Genomic DNA, 19,011 nt, shown 5'->3' with positions numbered 1-19,011 from the left:
TTCTCCCCCTCCTTTAACCCATCCTGACCCTTCTTCCCCCCCCTTTAACCCATCCTGACCCTTCTCTCCCCCCCCCCTCCCTTTAACCCATCCTGACCCTCCCCTCCTCCTTTAACCCATCCTGACCCTTCTCCCCCTCCTTTAACCCATTCTGACCCTTCTCCCCCCCCCTTAACCCATCCTCACCCTCCCCCCTCCTTTAACCCATCTTGACCCTTCTCCCCCCCTTTAACCCATCCTGACCCTTCTCCCCCCTCCTTTAACCCATTCTGACCCTTCTCCCCCCTTTAACCCATCCTGACCCCCCCCCCCCTTTAACCCATCCTGACCCTTCTCCCCCCTCCTTTAACCCATCCTGACCCCCCCCCCCTTTAACCCATCCTGACCCTTCTCCCCCCCTTTAACCCATCCTGACCCCCCCCCCCCCTTTAACCCATCCTGACCCTTCTCCCCCCTCCTTTAACCCATCCTGACCCCCCCCCCCCATTTAACCCATCCTGACCCTTCTCCCCCCCTTTAACCCATCCTGACCCTTCTCCCCCCCCCCCCCTTTAACCCATCCTGACCCTCCCCTCTTCCTTTAACCAATCCTGACCCTTCTCCCCCTCCTTTAACCCATCCTGACCCTTCTTCCCCCCCCCTTTAACCCATCCTGACCCTTCTCTCCCCCCCCCCTCCCTTTAACCCATCCTGACCCTCCCCTCCTCCTTTAACCCATCCTGACCCTTCTCCCCCTCCTTTAACCCATTCTGACCCTTCTCCCCCCCCTTAACCCATCCTCACCCTCCCCCCTCCTTTAACCCATCTTGACCCTTCTCCCCCTCCTTTAACCCATCTTGACCCTTCTCCCCCTCCTTTAACCCATCCTGACCCTTCTCCCCCCCTTTAACCCATTCTGACCCTTCTCCCCCCTCCTTTAACCCATCCTGACCCTTCTTCCCCTCCTTTAACCCATTCTGACCCTTCTTCCCCCCCTTTAACCCATCCTGACCCCCCCCCCCCCCTCCTTTAACCCATTCTGACCCTTCTCCCCCCCTCCTTTAACCCATCCTGACCCTTCTTCCCCTCCTTTAACCCATTCTGACCCTTCTCCCCCCCTCCTTTAACCCATCCTGACCCTTCTTCCCCCCTTAACCCATCCTGACCCTTCTTCCCCCCCTTTAACCCATCCTGACCCTTCTCACCCCCATTTAACCCATCCTGACCCTTCTCCCCTCCTTTAACCCATCCTGACCCTTCCCTCCCCCTTAACCCATCCTGACCCTTCTCCCCCCTTTAACCCATCCTGACCCTTCTCCCCCCTTAACCCATCCTGACCCTTCTCCCCCCTTTAACCCATCCTGACCCCCCCCCCCCTTTAACCCATCCTGACCCCCCCTCCTTTAACCCATCCTGGCCCTTCTCCCCCCCTTTAACCCATCCTGACCCTTCTCCCCCCCCCTCCTTTAACCCATCCTGACCCTTCCCCCCTCCTTTAACCCATCCTGACCCCCCCCCCCCCCTCCTTTAACCCATCCTAAACCTTCTCTCCCTCCCCATCCGGCACAATGGTCCCTGTGCTTGGCCCTTCACTTGTCTCATTGTGGAGAGGAGAGGAGGAATGTTCGTGTTCTTTGTGTCAGTCAGTCTCCTGACTCAGGTTCGGTCACTGTGTTGTTGGCAGATGGCCAAGCTCTTTTGTGTTCTGGTGCATTCCGATGACACACACACACACACACACACACACACACACACACACACACACACACACACACACACACACACACACACACACACACACACACACACACACACACACACACACACACACACACACACACACACAAATACACACAGGGCCAGAGTGACAGCTCACAATCGCACCTCCCCCCAACCCTCTCTTCTTCAAGGGTAGGGCCACAAGATGTCTGTTTTTCCCCCTCTCTCTAGTTCTCTCTCCATCCCTCTCTTCTTCAAGGGTAGGGCCACAAGATGTCTGTTCTTCCCCCTCTCTCTAGTTCTCTCTCCATCCCTCTCTTCTTCAAGGGTAGGGCCACAAGATGTCTGTTTTTCCCCCTCTCTCTAGTTCTCTCTCCATCCCTCTCTTCTTCAAGGGTAGGGCCACAAGATGTCTGTTTTTCCCCCTCTCTCTAGTTCTCTCTCCATCCCTCTCTTCTTCAAGGGTAGGGCCACAAGATGTCTGTTTTTCCCCCTCTCTCTAGTTCTCTCTCCATCCCTCTCTTCTTCAAGGGTAGGGCCACAAGATGTCTGTTCTTCCCCCTCTCTCTAGTTCTCTCTCCATCCCTCTCTTCTTCAAGGGTAGGGCCACAAGATGTCTGTTTTTCCCCCTCTCTCTAGTTCTCTCTCCATCCCTCTCTTCTTCAAGGGTAGGGCCACAATATGTCTGTTTTTCTCCCCTTTCTCTAGTTCTCTCTCCATCCCTCTCTTCTTTCAGCAGGAAGCTTTCACAGGAACACTTGCATTAGGCCTTTTGAAGGTTCTGGTGTTGGTGCTTTGCTCTGTAGACAGATGTAACCTAATGTCATGTATTGTCTGTGTTGCTGATGACCAACACCCGTAACTCTGCAGGTTTAAACCAGGTTGTAGAACACTGTAATTAACCCGTGGAACAGCCTTTAAACAGAGAGAAGACAAGGACAACCTGAGCTCCTACCGATGACAGATCAGGAGGGACCCTAGAGAGGGGTAGGCTGGGTAAGGGTAGGCTGGGTAAGGGTAGGCTGGGTAAGGGTAGGGTGGGTAGGAGTAGGCTGGGTAAGTGAGGGGTAGGAGTAGGCTGAGTAGAGGTAGGGTGGGTAGGAGTAGGCTGGGTAGGGGTAGACTGGGTAGGTGAGGGATAGGAGTAGGCTGGGTAGGAGTAGGCTGGGTAGGGGTAGGCTGGGTAAGGGTAGGCTGGGTAGGAGTAGGCTGGGTAGGAGTAGGCTGGGTAGGAGTAGGCTGGGTAGGAGTAGGCTGGGTAGGGGTAGGCTGGGTAAGGGTAGGCTGGGTAAGGGTAGGCTGGGTAAGGGTAGGCTGGTTAGGCTGGGTAAGGGTAGGCTGGGTAGGGTTGGGCTGGGTAAGGGTAGGCTGGGTAGGAGTAGGCAGGGTAGGAGTAGGCTGGGTAGGGGTAGGGTGGGTAAGGGTAGGGTGGGTAAGGGTAGTATGGTAGGAGTAGGCTGGGTAGGGGTAGGCTGGGTAGGAGTAGTCTGGGTAGGAGTAGGCTGGGTAGGAGTAGGCTGGGTAGGAGTAGCCTGGGTAAGTGTAGGCTGGGTAGGAGTAGGCTGGGTAGGGGTAGGCTGGGTAGGAGTAGGCTGGGTAGGGATAAGCTGGTTAGGGGTTGGCTGGGCAGGTGGAGGGTTGTAATGAGTAGAAAGCAGTATCATTCAGACCTGCGTAGGGGTGGCTGGGTAGGTGGAGGGTTGTATTGAGTAGAAAGCAGTATCGTTCAGACCTGGGTTCAAACAAGAGTCGTTTTCTTCTCAAGTTCTTGCAGTGTTTGCTTGAACCTGTCTCAAGTCCTTTTGAGGACTACATATTCCATAGCTTCTGTTGTGCCAGGCAAGCTGAAGGATGTGAAAGAAAACAAATACAATTTGAACCCAGGTATGATAGCATTCAAGCGTCCTCAGATTGACTTCCCTGTCTATGAATAGGATCTTGTCATGTAGCTCATTTGTCTGTTTATAGTGTTGGAGGGGGGCCGGAGAGACCCACTGACTGGGGTGTCATCTCTCCTCTTTCAGTCGACCGAGGAACTATTCTGAGACCAGCTATTATTTCTCATGAACCCAACAGCGAATGAAACAGGTGTTGGGGCCAGTAACCGGAAGGTTGGTGGATGGAATTCACGAGGTAAAATCTGTCATTCAGCCCTGTCTCAGGGGGAGTGGGATATGTGTCTGATCCCTGGTTGTGATCTCACTCTCATAGGCTCTCAGGGGGAGTGGGATATGTGTCTGATGCCTGGTTGTGATCTCACTCTCATAGGCTGTCTCAGGGGGGAGTGGGATATGCAAAAAGACAGTTTCACCTCACACCTGTACAGGTTTCCCACTTCATACAGTGTAACAGGACTATAAAAAACAACCCCCCAATTCATTCATTAATCATTTGTAACAGTTAGAGTGAGTCTCAAATGGTACCCTATTCCCTATATATAGTGCTCCACTGTTGACCAAGGCCCTGTGCACTATATAGGGAATAGGGCTCTGGTCTAAAGTAGTGGACTATATAGGGAATAGGGCTCTGGTCAACAGTAGTGCACTATAATAGGGAATAGGGTGCCATCTGGGATTTACCCTTACTTTCTTGCCTGAGTGGTAGCCTGCTGGCCTCTCTGTCCCTCGACAGCTTTATCACAGGGGTTGGGTTAAATGCGGAAGACACATTTCAGTTGAAGGCATTCAGATGTACAACTAACTAGGTATCCCCCTTTCCCTTTCCCTTATATTGTACATCGCTGACACAGTGAATTAAGGACACATTCCTTGCAGCAAATGGCATAAGGAATAATCAGATACAGAACGATTCAGATTGTCTGTAGCCTAAATGCTTGTCTCAATATATTTCTGTAGAAAGAGTTTGTGTGTAAACTCCTTAGGAGAAGGATTTGCTTAAAAATCTGTGTGGCACGTTTCACTTTCAGCGATATTGCCTGGTTCTCAGAATCTGAGCCACCGCACATTACATACCCTCCCAGAGTTGGTGACCTCTGTTGGCATTGTTCAATTGTTCAGATTAAAAGGCCCTTGGTGGCTGAATGGAACAGGTGAAAGCAGGGTTTGTGTGTGTGTGTGTGTGTGTGTGTGTGTTTGTGTGTGTGTCAAATCAAATCAACTTTTATTGGTCACATACACATGGTTAGCAGATGTTAATGCGAGTGTAGCGAAATGCTTGTGCTTCTAGTTCTGACCGTGCAGTAATATCTAACGAGTAATCTAACAATTTCACAACAACTACCTTATACACACAAGTGTAAAGGAATGAATAAGAATATGTACATATAAATACAGTGGGGAGAACAAGTATTTGATACACTGCCGATTTTGCAGGTTTTCCTACTTACAAAGCATGTAGAGGTCTGTAATTTTTTATCATAGGTACACTTCAACTGTGAGAGACGGAATCTAAAACAAAAATCCAGAAAATCACATTGTATGATTTTTAAGTAATTCATTTGCATTTTATTGCATGACATAAGTATTTGATCACCTACCAACCAGTAAGAATTCCGGCTCTCACAGACCTGTTAGTTTTTCTTTAAGAAGCCCTCCTGTTCTCCACTCATTACCTGTATTAACTGCACCTGTTTGAACTCGTTACCTATATAAAAGACACCTGTCCACACACTCAATCAAACAGACTCCAACCTCTCCACAATGGCCAAGACCAGAGAGCTGTGTAAGGACATCAAGGATAAAATTGTAGACCTGCACAAGGCTGGGATGGGCTACAGGACAATAGGCAAGCAGCTTGGTGAGAAGGCAACAACTGTTGGCGCAATTATTAGAAAATAGAAGAAAATAGAAGAAGTTCAAGATGATGGTCAATCACCCTCGGTCTGGGGCTCCATGCAAGATCTCACCTCGTGGGGCATCAATGATCATGAGGAAGGTGAGGGATCAGCCCAGAACTACACGGCAGGACCTGGTCAATGACCTGAAGAGAGCTGGGACCACAGTCTCAAAGAAAACCATTAGTAACACACTACGCCGTCATGGATTAAAATCCTGCAGCGCACACAAGGTCCCCCTGCTCAAGCAGGCGCATGTCCAGGCCCGTCTGAAGTTTGCCAATGACCATCTGGATGATCCAGAGGAGGAATGGGAGAAGGTCATGTGGTCTGATGATTCAAAAATAGAGCTTTTTGGTCTAAACTCCACTCGCCGTGTTTGGAGGAAGAAGAAGGATGAGTACAACCCCAAGAACACCATCCCAACCGTGAAGCATGGAGGTGGAAACATCATTCTTTGGGGATGCTTTTCTGCAAAGGGGACAGGACGACTGCACCGTATTGAGGGGAGGATGGATGGGGCCATGTATTGCGAGATCTTAGCCAACAACCTCCTTCCCTCAGTAAGAGCATTGATGATGGGTCGTGGCTGGGTCTTCCAGCATGACAACGACCCGAAACACACAGCCAGGGCAACTAAGGAGTGGCTCCGTAAGAAGTATCTCAAGGTCCTGGAGTGGCCTAGCCAGTCTCCAGACCTGAACCCAATAAAAAATCTTTGGAGGGAGCTGAAAGTCCGTATTGCCCAGCGACAGCCCCGAAACCTGAAGGATCTGGAGAAGGTCTGTATGGAGGAGTGGGCCAAAATCCCTGCTGCAGTGTGTGCAAACCTGGTCAAGAACTACAGGAAACGTATGATCTCTGTAATTGCAAACAAAGGATTCAGTACCAAATATTAAGTTCTGCTTTTCTGATGTATCAAATACTTATGTCTTGCAATAAAATGCTAATTAATTACTTAAAAATCATACAATGTGATTTTCGGGATTTTTGTTTTAGATTCCGTCTCTCACAGTTGAAGTGTACCTATGATAAAAATTACAGACCTCTACATGCTTTGTAAGTAGGAAAACCTGCAAAATCGGCAGTGTATCAAATACTTGTTCTCCCCACTGTATATGGATGAGCGATGGTCGAACGGCATAGGCATAGAATACAGTATATACATATGAGATGAGTAATGTAGGGTATGAAAAAATTATATAAAGTGGCATTGTTTAAAGTGACTAGTGATACATTTATTACATCCAATTTTTAATTTTTAAAGTGGCTAGAGATTTGAGTCAGTATGTTGGCAGCAGCCACTCTATGTTAGTGATGGCTGTTTAACAGTCTGATAACCTTGAGATAGAAGCTGTTTTTCAGTCTCTCGGTCCCAGCTTTGATGTACCTGTACTGACCTCGCCTTCTGGATGATAGAGGGGTGAACAGGCAGTGGCTCAGGTGGTTGTTGTCCTTGATCATCTTTTTGGCCTTCCTGTGACATCGGGTGGTGTAGGTGTCTTGGAAAACAGGTAGTTTGCCCCCGGTGATGCGTTGTGCAGACCTCAATACCCTCTGGAGAGCCTTACGGTTGTGGGCGGAGCAATTGCCGTACCAGGCGGTGATACAGCTCGACAGAATGCTCTCAATTGTGCATCTGTAAAAGTTTGTGTGTGTTTTTGGTGACAAGCTGAATTTCTTCAGCCTCCTGAGGTTGAAGAGGCACTGCTGGACCATTTCAGTTTGTCCGTGATGTGTACGCTGAGGAACTTAAGACTTTCCACCTTCTCCACTACTGTCCCATCGTTGTGGATACGGGGGTGCTCCCTCTGCTGTTTCCTGAAGTCCACGATCATCTCCTTTGTTTTGTTGACGTTGAGTGTGAGGTTGTTTTCCTGACACCACACTCCGAGGGCCCTCACTTCCTCCCTGTAGGCCGTCTCGTCGTTGTTGGTAATCAAGCCTACCACTGTAGTGTCGTCTGCAAACTTGATGATTGAGTTGGAGGCGTGCATGGCCACGCAGTCATGGGGGAACAGGGAGTACAGGAGAGGGCTGAGGACGCACCCTTGTGGGGCCCCAGTGTTGAGGATCAGCGGGGTGGAGGATCAGCGGGGTGTTTCCTACCCTCACCACCTGGGGGCGGCCCATCAGAAAGTCCAGTTGCACAGGGCGGGGTCGAGACCCAGGGTCTCGCTTGCTTGTTTGATTGCCTTGCGGAGGGAATAGCTACACTGTTTGTATTCGGTCATGTTTCCGGTCTCCTTTCCCTGATTAAAAGCAGTGGTTCACGCTTTCAGTTTTGCGCGAATGCTGTCATAAATCCACGGTTTCTGGTTGGGGAATGTTTTAATAGTTGCTGTTGGTACAATATCACCGATGCACTAGCTAATAATCTTGCTCACCGAATCAGCGTAAACATCAATGTTGTTGTTCGACGCTATCCGGAACATATCCCAGTCTACGTGATCGAAGCAATCTTGAAGCGTGGAATCAGATTGGTCGGACCAGCGTTTAACAGAACTGAGCACGGGCGTTTCCTGTTTTAGTTTCTGTCTTTAGGCTGGGAGCACCACAATGGAGTCGTGGTCCGATTTGCCTAAAGGAGGGCGAGGGATGGCTTTGTCTGCTTCGTGGAAGTTAGAGTAACAATGACCCAGAATTTTCCCAGCCCGGGTTTCGCATTCAATATGCTGATAAAATTTAGGGAGCTGTGTTTCCAGATTAGCCATGTTAAAATCCCTAGCTACAATAAATGCAGCCTCAGGATATGTTGTTTCCAGTTACCATAGAGTCCAATGAAGTTCTTTCAGGGCCGTTGAGGTGTCTGCTTGGGGGGGATATACACGGCTGTGACTATAATCGAAGAGAATTCTCTTGGTAGATAATGCGGTCGGCATTTGATTGTATGGAATTCTAGGTCTGGTGAACAAAAGGACTTGAGTTCCTGTATGTTGTTATGATCACACCACGACTCGTTAATCATAAGGCATACACCCCCACCCTTCTTCTTACCAGAGAGATGTTTGTTTCTGTCGGCGCGATGCGTGAAGAAACCAGGTGGCTGTACCGACTCTGATAACGTATCCCGAGTGAGCCATGTTTCCGTGAAGCAGAGAATGTTACAATCTCTGATGTCTCTCTGGAAGGCAACTCTTGCTCGAATTTCGTCTACCTTGTTGTCAAGAGACAGGACGTTGGATAGTAGTATACTCGGGAGCAGTGGGCGATGTGCCCGTTTACGAAGCCTGACCAGAAGACCGCTCCGTCGGCCCCTGCTGCGGCGTCGTTGTTTTGGGTCGCCGGCTGGGATCCGATCCATCGTCCTGGGTGGTGGACCAAACAGAGGATCCGCTTTGGGAAGGTCGTATTCCTGGCCGTAATGTTGGTGAGTTGACGTTGCTTTTATATCCAATAGTTCCTCCCGGCTGTATGTAATGAGATGTAAGATTTCCTGGGGTAACAGTGTAAGAAATAATAAATAAATAAACTAAATTCTGCATAGTTTCCTAAGAACGCAAAGCGAGGCGACCATCTCTGTCGGCGCCGGATGTGTGTGTGTGTGTGTGTGTGTGTGTGCGTGTGTGGCCGTCTGGCAATGTCACGTTTTATTGAGTGGGGTCAGAGCTGTCCGGGGAACCACTCGTTTTTTTATGGCACTGATATACTCTGTTTAAAGAGCAGTAAAAGCTTTAACAGTTGACACACACGACCGAAGGGGGACAGGGTGTGTTTTTTGTCACATACTACCTGTGCTGAAGGTAATGTGGAAAGATAAGTAATTTAAAGACGTTAGACAATGCTTCCCCTTGTAGCTTATGAACATTTAGGAGTGTCTCACTCTTAACTGAAACTGGGAAGTTTGCAAAAATGACATTGTGATATATTGTATAAAATGGCAAAAACATTTTTTAATTATAATTTTGCTGACTTTAGATAGTTAGAGGTTTTGGCACAGCCTCAGACACTGACAGTGTATCCTTTACCGAGATGAATGTTTGTGCTGTTTTTTAATGACTGCTCTATGCCTCTGGTTATCTTCTCTGAACTCTAGTAATTACCTTTTTACATAACTTTAGACTTCTCTTCCGTCTCTTTGGTGACTCAAAGACCCTTTAGGGCATGAAGTTTGAAACGGAAACATAGATGAATCAAACATGACCCTTTAGGCTCCTGCTTGTCTTGCAAATTAGCCTAAAGAGGCTGGTCCTCAAATCAAATCAAATGTAATTTGTCACACACGCCGAATACAACCTTACTGTGAAATGCTTACGTACAAGCCCTTGACCAACAATGCAGTTCAATAAGAGTTTAGAAAATATTTACCATAAAATCAAAAAGTAACACAAGAAAATAACAAAAACGAGGCTTTATACAGGGAGTACCGGTACTGAGTCAATGTGGAGGCTGTATACAGGGGGTACCGGTACCGAGTCAATGTGGAGGCTATATACAGGGGGTACCGGTACCGAGTCAATGTGGAGGCTGTATACAGGGAGTACCGGTACTGAGTCAATGTGGAGGCTGTATACAGGGGGTACCGGTACCGAGTCAATGTGGAGGCTATATTTAGGGGGTACCGGTACTGAGTCAGTGTGGAGGCTATATACAGGGGGTACCGGTACTGAGTCAGTGTGGAGGCTATATATAGGGGGTACCGGTACTGAGTCAATGTGGAGGCTATATACAGGGGGTACCGGTACTGAGTCAATGTGGAGGCTATATACAGGGGGTACCGGTACTGAGGTAATGTGGAGGCTATATACAGGGGGTACCGGTACCGAGTCAATGTGGAGGCCATATACAGGGGGTACCGGTACCGAGTCAATGTGCAGAGGTACAAGTTAGTCGAGGTAATTTGTAAAGTGACTATGCATAGATATTAAACAGCGAGTAGCAGCAGTGTAAAAACAAAGGGGGGGGGGGTGAATGTAAATAGTCCGGATGGCCATTTGATTAATTGTTCAGCAGTCTAATGGCTTGGGGTAGAAGCTGTTAAGGAGTCTTTTGGTCCTAGACTTGGCGCTCCGGTACCGCTTGCCGTGCGGTAGCAGAGAGAACAGTCTATGACTAGAGTAACTTGAGTCTTTGACACGTTTTTAGGCCCTTCCTCTGACACCACCTGGTATATAGGTCCTGGATGGCAGGAAGCTTGGCCCCAGTGATGTACTGCCCTCTGTAGCACCTTACGCTCAAATGCCTAGAGTGGCCATACCAGGCAGTGATGCAACCGGTCAGGATGCTCTCGATGGTGCAGCTGTAGAACTTTTTGACAATCTGGAGACCCAGATCAGGAGGTTGCCTCCCTGCCCTCCAGCATCTAATGACATAGTCTTATTAATGAGAGAAGTACTAGACCCCTGAAGGATAAACCTCAAATGAAACCTCTCCGTCCGCAGCGAGAAGGAGAGGAAAAAAGGACAACTGTTGATTTTGTGTGCTGAGTGTTCCTTCACCGGTGAACCATGTCTAAACAAAAGTAGTGGCTTCATTGACTTTCTGTCCTTCCCCCTTCTGTCTCACCCCCCCCCCCCCCCCCCCTTCTCCCAGAAGCCCCATGTGGCGTGGGAAGGATTAGGGAAGTGGACCGTGGCAGAGCCCTGACGGGCCCAACGAGGGAGCCTACAACAGGGCTTCTCTGCTCACTGTGTTCCTCTGCAGGACTGTATCTATCTGTCTGTGTCCAAGACTGAATGGGAGGGGCAGGAGGGGTACAGGACTGTATGTATCTGTCTGTGTCCAAGAGTGAATGGGAGGGGCAGGATTCTTACTGCGTTGTTCTCAAGGCTGTCTGCTCTACAGTGACGAGAGTTGTTCCACGACAGGACTCTCTTTGTTATCTTGAAGTTTATAGTCAACTCTCCCTGTTCCCTCTCCTCTCCTCTCCTCGATGAAAAGACACAAGAGCAGGACTGTGTCCAAGGCACGGTGAAAGGGAGACTGCTTAAAGAGGCTGTCTTATACAAGACAAACCCCCATTCTGCTCTTCTCTGCTACTGCTACTGCTAACAGAGACTGTTTTATACAAGACAAACCCCCACTCTGCTCTTCTCTCCTACTGCTAACAGAGACTGTTTTATACAAGACAAACCCCACTCTGCTCTTCTCTCCTACTGCTAACAGAGACTGTTTTATACAAGACAAACCCCCACTCTGCTCTTCTCTCCTACTGCTAACAGAGACTGTTTTATACAAGACAAACCCCCACTCTGCTCTTCTCTGCTACTGCTACTGCTAACAGAGACTGTTTTATACAAGACAAACCCCCATTCTGCTCTTCTCTGCTACTGCTACTGCTAACAGAGACTGTTTTATACAAGACAAACCCCCACTCTGCTCTTCTCTGCTACTGCTAACAGAGACTGTTTTATACAAGACAAACCCCCACTCTGCTCTTCTCTCCTACTGCTAACAGAGACTGTTTTATACAAGACAAACCCCCACTCTGCTCTTCTCTCCTACTGCTAACAGAGACTGTTTTATACAAGACAAACCCCACTCTGCTCTTCTCTCCTACTGCTAACAGAGACTGTTTTATACAAGACAAACCCCCACTCTGCTCTTCTCTCCTAATGCTAACAGAGACTGTTTTATACAAGACAAACCCCCACTCTGCTCTTCTCTCCTACTGCTAACAGAGACTGTTTTATACAAGACAAACCCCCACTCTGCTCTTCTCTCCTACTGCTAACAGAGACTGTTTTATACAAGACAAACCCCCACTCTGCTCTTCTCTCCTACTGCTAACAGAGACTGTTTTATACAAGACAAACCCCCACTCTGCTCTTCTCTCCTACTGCTAACAGAGGCTGTCTGCCAAAAGGGAGGAGCGTTGTAGGTGGACAGTGAGAGAGAACTGATGGAGTTTTCTTTGAGGATTGTTCAGAGGAAGAATTGGTTGTTTTTGTGTAATAGTAAGTCATTTTGTTGGAAAAACTTGTCTGTGTGTGTGTCTGTGTCTCGTCTCTGTGTCCCGTCTCTGTGTCTCATCTCTGTGTCTCTGTGTCTCAGTGTGATAAATTGACTCAGTGTGAAATAGCACAGGTCTTGACAACACATACTGTTGGAGCTAGAAACACAAGCATTTCACTACACCCGCAATAACATCTGCTAAACATGTGTATGTGACCAATACAATTGATTGGATAGGATTGGTTCAAATGACCGTTCATATAAGTCCACTTGTCTGCTTTGATAAGGTATTCTTATAAAACTGTCTCGTACTGGTGAATAACTTCTCTGGCTTCGACCTTCAAATATCAGGTTGTGAAGTGCCACCAATTCATATACAATAGAATAAATGGTGTATTTACACAAAGAAACTAGAGTCAGAAGACTTTTGCAGAGTTACAGAAAACAGGGATTTCTTTGTTTTGAGGGAATACAAAAATTATTTCTACACAGAGTACTTCTCAAGAAGAAACTGGAGGTTTTTCAGTTGCGTTTTTTTTCGGTGGATGGACTGGTGGATGGACTGTGGACCAGGTGGCTAGACTGTGGACCAGGTGGCTGGACTGTGGACCAGGTGGCTGGACTGTGGACAGACTGTGGACCAGGTGGATGGACTGCGGACCAGGTGGATGGACTGCGGACCAGGTGGATGGACTGTGGACCAGGTGGATGGACTGCGGACCAGGTGGATGGACTGTGGACCAGGTCGATGGACTGTGGACCAGGTGGATGGACTGTGGACCAGGTGGATGGACTGTGGACCAGGTGGATGGACTGCGGACCAGGTGGATGGACTGTGGACCAGGTCGATGGACTGTGGACCAGGTGGATGGACTGCGGACCAGGTGGATGGACTGTGGACCAGGTGGATGGACTGCGGACCAGGTGGATGGACTGTGGACCAGGTCGATGGACTGTGGACCAGGTGGATGGACTGTGGACCAGGTGGATGGACTGCGGACCAGGTGGATGGACTGTGGACCAGGTGGATGGACTGTGGACCAGGTGGATGGACTGCGGACCAGGTGGATGGACTGTGGACCAGGTGGATGGACTGTTGACCAGGTGGATGGACTGCGGACCAGGTGGATGGACTGTGGACCAGGTGGATGGACTGCGGACCAGGTGGATGGACTGTTGACCAGGTGGATGGACTGCGGACCAGGTGGATGGACTGTGGACCAGGTGGATGGACTGTGGACCAGGTGGATGGACTGCGGACCAGGTGGATGGACTGTGGACCAGGTGGATGGACTGTGGACCAGGTGGATGGACTGCGGACCAGGTGGATGGACTGTGGACCAGGTGGATGGACTGTGGACCAGGGGGATGGACTGCGGACCAGGTGGATGGACTGCGGAACAAAAGTAGACACAATGAATATATCACCAAAAAGACTAGCAGCATTTTGAAGTAAATTCATTCACAAGCTGTTGTGTTGTACCTCATGTCTAAATAGTTGAGGGAAAGCCGGGGATCGAACTCTCAAAGCATCATCTCAGAGTAAGAGGGCTGATCTAGGATCAGGTCCCCCCTGTCCATGAAATATTATCATTTTGTAATCTAAAAGGCTAAACTGATCCCTGATCAGCATTTTTATTCAGAGATGCTTTGTGAATACAGTCCCAGGAGGACATTTCATGACGGGCCGAACCCAGGTGGTGAAGGTAGGCAACGTCACCTCCGGTAGGCCTGATCACCGGCGACGATGAGTCAGCCTACAGGAAGGAAGTGAGAGACTTGGCTGTGTGGTGCCAGGACCAACAACCTCTCCCTCAACGTCAGACCAAGGAGCTGATTGTAGACTACAGGAACCGAGGGGGCGGAGCACGCCCCTGTCCACGCCCATGTCCACGCCCCTGTCTACGCCCCTGTCCACACCCCTGTCAACGCCCCTGTCCACGCCCCTGTCCACGCCCCTGTCCACGCCCCTGTCCACACCCCTGTCCACGCCCCTGTCCACGCCCCTGTCCACGCCCCTGTCCACGCCCCTGTCCACACCCCTGTCCACGCCCCTGTCCACGCCCCTGTCCACGCCCCTGTCTACGCCCCTGTCCACACCCCTGTCAACGCCCCTGTCCACGCCCATGTCCACGCCCCTGTCCACGCCCCTGTCCACGCCCCTGTCTACGCCCCTGTCCACACCCCTGTCAACGCCCTTGTCCACGCCCCTGTCCACGCCCCTGTCCACGCCCCTGTCCACACCCCTGTCCACGCCCCTGTCCACGCCCCTGTCCACATGGAAGGGGTTGTAGTGGAGCAGGTCAAGAGCTTATAGTTCCTCGGTGTCCACATCAATAAAGATTTAAAATGGTTCAAACACGTTGCGACAGCGCCTCTTCCCCCTCAGGAGGTTGAAAAAGTTTGACGTAGGCCTTCAAATCCTCAAAATATTCTGCAGCTCTACCACCAACAGCATTTTGACTGGCTGCCTCACTGCTTGGTATGGCATTAGCACCGCCCTCGATCGCATGGTGCTACAGAGGGTGGTGCGGACAAATCAGTACATCACTGGGGCCGAGCTCCCTGCCATCCAGGGACATCTATATCAGGTGGTGTGATAGGAAGGTCCGTTAAAGACTCCAACCACCCAAGTCATAGACTATTCTTCCTGCTTCCTCACGGCAAGTGGTACCCGTGCATCAAGTCTGGCACCAACAGGATCTTTGAACAGCTTCTATCCCCAAGCAATAAGACTGATAAATAGCTACACAGACTATCTGAGTTAACCTTGTATCCTCATTTACCTTTTTATTTGTATTTTTGTCTCTATGCACAATCCCAGTGCCCTACACACTCTCACACACACTCACAGTGCCCTACACACTCACAGTGCCCTACCTACTCTCACACACACTCACAGTGCCCTACACACTCTCACACACACTCACAGTGCCCTACACACTCACAGTGCCCTACACACTCTCACACACACTCACAGTGCCCGTCACACTTACTCACACACTCACAGTGTGATCCTGTATATAGTATGGTATTGAACTGACCCTGTATATAGTATGGTATTAACTGACCCTGTATATAGTCTGGTATTAACTGACCCTGTATATAGTATTGAACTGACCCTGTATATAGTATTGAACTGACCCTGTATATAGTCTGGTATTAACTGACCCTGTATATAGTCTGGTATTAACTGACCCTGTATATAGTCTGGTATTAACTGACCCTGTAAATAGTATTGAACTGACCCTGTATATAGTATTGAACTGACCCTGTATATAGTCTGGTATTAACTGACCCTGTATATAGTCTGGTATTAACCTGACCCTGTATATAGTCTGGTATTAACTGACCCTGTATATAGTATTGAACTGACCCTGTATATAGTATTGAACTGACCCTGTATATAGTCTGGTATTAACTGACCCTGTATATAGTCTGGTATTAACTGACCCTGTATATTGTCTGGTATTAACTGACCCTGTATATAGTATAGTATTAACTGACCCTGTATATAGTACTGAACTGACCCTGTATATAGTCTGGTATTAACTGACCCTGTATATAGTATAGTATTAACTGACCCTGTATATAGTATGGTATTAACTGACCCTGTATATAGTATGGTATTAACTGACCCTGTATATAGTCTGGTATTAGTTGACCCTGTATATAGTCTGGTATTAACTGACCCTGTATATAGTATAGTAATAACTGACCCTGTATATAGTATAGTACTGAACTGACCCTGTATATTGTCTGGTATTAACTGACCCTGTATATAGTCTGGTATTAACTGACCCTGTATATAGTCTGGTATTAACTGACCCTGTAAATAGTATGGTATTGAACTGACCCTGTATATAGTCTGGTATTAACTGACCCTGTAAATAGTATGGTATTGAACTGACCCTGTATATAGTATGGTATTAACTGGCCCTGTATATAGTATAGTACTGAACTGACCCTGTATATAGTATAGTATTAACTGACCCTGTATATTGTATAGTATTAACTGACCCTGTATATTGTATACTTACTTACTTATTGTGTTCTTCATGTTTCTTCTTATTTCTCGTGTTTTTCTAGTATTACGTTGTTATTGGTTACTACATTGTTGGGTTTAGAGTTTGTAAGAAAGGCATTTCCCTGTATATTGTCTGGTATTAACTGACCCTGTATATAGTATAGTATTAACTGACCCTGTATATAGTATGGTATTAACTGACCCTGTATATAGTATGGTATTAACTGACCCTGTATATAGTATAGTATTAACTGACCCTGTATATAGTATGGTATTAACTGACCCTGTATATAGTATAGTATTAACTGACCCTGTATATAGTCTGGTATTAACTGACCCTGTATATAGTCTGGTATTAACTGACCCTGTATATAGTCTGGTATTAACTGACCCTGTATGTAGTATAGTATTAACTGACCCTGTATATAGTATGGTATTAACTGACCCTGTATATAGTCTGGTATTAACTGACCCTGTATATAGTATAGTATTAACTGACCCTGTATATAGTATGGTATTAACTGACCCTGTATATAGTATTGAACTGACCCTGTATATAGTATAGTATTGAACTGACCCTGTATATAGTATAGTATTAACTGACCCTGTATATAGTATGGTATTAACTGACCCTGTATATAGTCTGGTATTAACTGACCCTGTATATAGTATAGTATTAACTGACCCTGTATATAGTATGGTATTAACTGACCCTGTATATAGTATAGTATTAACTGACCCTGTATATAGTCTGGTATTAACTGACCCTGTATATAGTCTGGTATTAACTGACCCTGTATATAGTCTGGTATTAACTGACCCTGTATATAGTATAGTATTAACTGACCCTGTATATAGTATAGTATTAACTGGCCCTGTATATAGTATAGTACTGAACTGACCATTTATATAGTATGGTATTAACTGGCCCTGTATATAGTATAGTACTGAACTCACCCTGTATATAGTATAGTATTAACTGACCCTGTATATTGTATACTTACTTACTTATTGTGTTCTTCATGTTTCTTCTTATTTCTCGTGTTTTTCTAGTATTACGTTGTTATTGGTTACTACATTGTTGGGTTTAGAGTTTGTAAGAAAGGCATTTCCCTGTACTTGTGCATGTCACATTAAAACATGAATCTGAAAGTTAGTTGAGTCCCTGAGTGCCACAGCAGCAGCAGCAGTAATTTTACAGGGATCCTGTTGTGGTTGCTATGTTTGACAATACAGTGATAAGAGGAACACAATGTCTGAAAAAAATAATGCTTCCTTTCAGTCACGGCGCCTTGAACACATCTAAAATACCAAACACCCTGTTTAGGAAACCATCACATCACCGTGCCTTAAAGCCTCTTTAATCTTAGTGGTCAGACACATAGATTAACGGCTGAAAACAGTGAGAGGCTGTGGTTGTGTTAGAGTTTACCTGCTGGTTGGCGACAAACAGTGGCTGTTTGAACGGTTTAACATAAAATTACATGATATTTTGATGAGAGGTGGTAGGATTGCCACCCACTGCTTTGAACCGTCTCGGGTTTATTAAGAAGTACCAACAGCTGGAGAGAGAATGTTCCCTATGTAGTGCACTACTTTTGACCAGAGCCTGGCCAGGACGTAGCTGAAGATGTCTTTGAGTTCACGACAGGTCTCAGGCCAACAGATGTTTCAAGATGAGTTAACAGCAGACTCCTGGCTGCAGTGAGTGGACTGGAGGTCATGGTGAATGAGTCCTGCTACAGTTTGAAAAGAGACTCCTCTCTCTCTCTCTGGAAGGGGTTTAAAGAGACTCCTCTCTCTCTGGAAGGGGTTTAAAGAGACTCCTCTCTCTCTCTCTGGAAGGGGTTTAAAGAGACTCCTCTCTCTCTCTCTGGAAGGGGTTTAAAGAGACTCCTCTCTCTCTCTCTGGAAGGGGTTTAAAGAGACTCCTCTCTCTCTGGAAGGGGTTTAAAGAGACTCCTCTCTCTCGAGGGGGGAGGGGGGGGGTTAAAAATACTCCTCTGTCTCTGGAAGGGGTTTAAAGAGAATCCTCTCTCTCTGGAAGGGGTTTAAAGAGAATCCTCTCTCTCTGGAAGGGGTTTAAGGAGAATCCTCTCTCTCTGGAAGGGGTTTAAGGAGAATCCTCTCTCTCTGGAAGGGGTTTAAAGAGAATCCTCTCTCTCTGGAAGGGGTTTAAGGAGAATCCTCTCTCTCGAGGGGGGAGGGGGGGGGGGTTTAAAGAGACTCCTCTGTCTCTGGAAGGGGTTTAAGGAGAATCCTCTCTCTCGAGGGGGGAGGGGGGGGGGGGGGTTTAAAGAGACTCCTCTGTCTCTGGAAGGGGTTTAAAGAGAATCCTCTCTCTCTGGAAGGGGTTTGAAGAGTCTCCTCTGTCTCTGGAAGGGGTTTAAAGAGACTCCTCTCTCTCTCTTTGGAAGGGGTTTAAAGAGACTCCTCTCTCTCTCTGGAAGGGGTTTAAAGAGACTCCTCTCTCTCTCTGGAAGGGGTTTGAAGAGTCTCCTCTCTCTCTGGAAGGGGTTTAAAGAGACTCCTCTCTCTCTGGAAGGGGTTTGAAGAGTCTCCTCTGTCTCTGGAAGGGGTTTAAAGAGACTCCTCTCTC

The sequence above is a fragment of the Salvelinus alpinus genome, chromosome 19 (genome assembly GCF_045679555.1).
Source record: "Salvelinus alpinus chromosome 19, SLU_Salpinus.1, whole genome shotgun sequence".
In the NCBI taxonomy this organism is placed as follows: domain Eukaryota; kingdom Metazoa; phylum Chordata; class Actinopteri; order Salmoniformes; family Salmonidae; genus Salvelinus; species Salvelinus alpinus.
Note: the sequence above shows the minus strand (reverse complement) of the source record.